Source organism: Arachis ipaensis, chromosome B7 (assembly GCF_059453495.1).
Source record: "Arachis ipaensis isolate K30076 ecotype BB chromosome B7, ASM5945349v1, whole genome shotgun sequence".
Lineage (NCBI taxonomy): Eukaryota > Viridiplantae > Streptophyta > Magnoliopsida > Fabales > Fabaceae > Arachis > Arachis ipaensis.
The window spans coordinates 88,422,996-88,425,999 of NC_142442.1; the positions used below are offsets into that span (position 1 = coordinate 88,422,996).

Genomic DNA, 3,004 nt, shown 5'->3' on the forward strand with positions numbered 1-3,004 from the left:
CAAGTCCATAAGCCTGTTTCCTTGAATTGTCTTCCATCTCCAGTGAGATTCTTGCAGCTTGTACCTCAAGGATCCCTAGCTTCTCCATTACAGAGAGATGCATGAGGTTTATACTTGACCCCAGGTCACACAGAGCCTTCTCAAAGGGCATGGTGCCTATGGTACAAGGTATTGAGAACTTTTCAGGATCCTGTCTCTTCTGAGGTAATCTCTGCCTAGTCAAGTCATCCAGTTCTTTGGTAAGCAAGGAGGGTTCATCCTCCCAAGTCTCATTACCAAATAACTTGGCATTTAGCTTCATGATTGCTCTAAGGTACTTAGCAACTTGCTCTTCAGTAACATCTTCATCCTCTTCAGAGGAAGAATACTCATCAGAGCTCATGAATGGCAGAAGTAAATTCAATGGAATCTCTATGGTCTTAGTGTGACCTCAGATTCCCATGGTTCCTCACTAGGGAACTCCTTGGAGGCCAATGGACGTCCATTTAGGTCTTCCTCAGTGGAAATCACTGCCTTTCCCTCCTCTATGCATTCGGCCATGTGGGATGTGTGTTATGGCCTTGCATTCTCTCTTTGGGTTCTCTTCTGTATTGCTTGGGAGAGTACTAGGAGGGAGTTCAGTAATCCTCTTACTCAGCTGAACCACTTGTGCCTCTAAATTTCTAATGGAAGACCTTGTTTCAGTTATGAAACTTGGAGTGGTTTTAGTTAGATCAGAGATGATGGTTGCTAAGTCAGTTTGGCTCTACTTAGAATTCTTTGTCTGTTGCTAAGAAGATGATGGAAAAGGCTTGTTAATCCTAAACCTATTTCTTCCACCATTACTGTTGTTGAAGCTTTGTTGGGGCCTCTGTTGGTCCTTCCATGAGAGATTTGGATGATTTCTCCATGAAGGATTATAGGTATTTTCATAGGGTTCTCCCATGTAATTCACCTCTTCCATTGCTGGGTTCTCATGATCATAAGCTTCTTCTTCGGATGAAGCTTCTTTGGTACTGCCTGTTGCTGCTTGCATGCCAGACAGACTCTGAAAAATCATATTGACTTGCTGAGTCAATATTTTGTTATGAGCTAATATGGCATTCAGAGTATCAATCTCAAGAACTCCTTTCGTCTGATTTGTCCCATTATTCATAGGATTCCTTTCAGAAGTGTACATAAATTGGTTATTTACAACCATCTCAATGAGTTCCTGGGCTTCTGCAGGCATCTTCTTCAGATGAAGAGATCCTCCAGCAGAACTGTTCGATGACATCTTGGACAGTTCAGACAGACCATCATAGAAGATACCTATGATGATCCATTCAGAAAGCATGTCAGAAGGACACCTTTTGATCAATTGCTTGTATCTTTCCCAAGCTTCATAGAGGGATTCACCTTCCTTCTGTCTGAAGGTCTGGACCTGCACTCTTAGCTTACTCAATTTTTGAGGTGGAAAGAAATTGGCCATAAAAGCACTGACCAGCTTTTTCCAAGAGTTCAAGCTTTCCTTAGGTTGTGAATCCAACCATATCCTAGCTCTGTCTCTTACAGCAAAAGGGAAGAGCATAAGTCTGTAGACCTCAGGGTCAACCCCATTGTTCTTGACAGTGTCACAGATTTGCAAGAATTTAGCTAAGAATTGATGAGGATCTTCCAATGGAAGTCCATGAAACTTGCAATTCTGTTGCATTAGAGAAACTAATTGAGGCTTCAACTCAAAGTTGTTTGCTCCAATGGCAGGGATAGAGATGCTTCTCCCATAGAAGTCGGGAGTAGGTGTAGTAAAGTCACCAAGCACCTTCCTTGCATTGTTGGCATTGTTGTTATTTTTGGCTACCATGTCTTCTTGTTTAAAAATTTCTGTTAGGACCTCTACAGAGAGTTGTGCTTTAGCTTCTCTTAGCTTTCTCTCAAGATCCTTTCAGGTTCAGGATCAGCTTCAACAAGAATGCCTTTGTCTTTACTCCTGCTCATATGAAAGAGAGAAGGAGAAAGTATGAAATCCTCTATGTCACAGTATAGATATTCCTTGAGGTGTCAGAGGAAAAGAAGAATAGAAGGAAGAGGTAGAAAAGAGAGAATTCGAACTTATAGAGAGAGGGAGTCCGAATTGCACATTGAGGAAGAGTGCTAGTCCCTTAAATAGAAGAAGGTGAGAAGGGGAAAAAGAATTTTTGAAATTAAATTTTGAAAGATTTTGAAATAATTAAAAGAAATTCTGAAAAAAATTGATTGATGATTTTTGAAAATTAAAATTGAGAAAGTGGTTAAGTGATTTTGAAAAAGATTTCGAAATCATAAATAATAAAAAAAGATATGATTGAAAATTATTTTGAAAAAGATGTGATTGAGAAGATATGATTGAAAATCAATTTAAAATAAATTTTTAAAATTAAAGTTGATTACTTGACTAACAAGAAATTAAAAGACATGATTCTAGAATTTAAAATTTGATCCTTTCTTAATAGGCACGTAACAACTTGAAAATTTTGAATTAAATCATTAATTGTAGCAAGGATTTTCGAAAATAATAAAAAATAGAAAGGATTTGATTTTGAAAAGATATGATTGAAAAGATATGATCTGAAAAAGATTTGATTTTGAAAAATTATGAAAATTTGAAAAAGATTTGAATTGAAAACAAAATCTTCCCTCTTGTGCCATCCTAGCGTTAAACGCCCAGAATGGTATCCATTTTGGCGTTTAACGCCCAAAATACTACCCTTTTCGGCGTTTAACGCCCAGCCAGGTACCCTAGCTGCCGTTTAAACGCCAGTTTTCCTTCCTCACTGGGCGTTTTGAACGCCCAGCTTTTTTTGTGTAATTCCTCTTCTGCATGTTCTGAATCTTCAATTCTCTGTATTATTGACTTGAAAAGACATAGTTTTGAAATTTTTTTTGAATTTTTAATGATAAGAAACAACAAAATAAAACTAATCATGGAAAACTAAGATCAAATAAACAATGCATGCAAGACACCAAACTTAGAAATTTTCATATTAGAGATACTAACAAATTGAGA

General features: G+C 37.6%; 1 non-coding gene across 1 annotated transcript; it reads left to right on the forward strand.

Annotated features, from left to right (window-relative positions):
- The first annotated feature begins 1,309 nt into the window (after nucleotides 1–1,309).
- On the forward strand, nucleotides 1,310–1,417 carry LOC148553282 (small nucleolar RNA R71). The gene has a single exon (XR_015893782.1). It is a non-coding gene; the product is annotated as a small nucleolar RNA R71 (small nucleolar RNA).
- The last annotated feature ends 1,587 nt before the right edge of the window (nucleotides 1,418–3,004 follow it).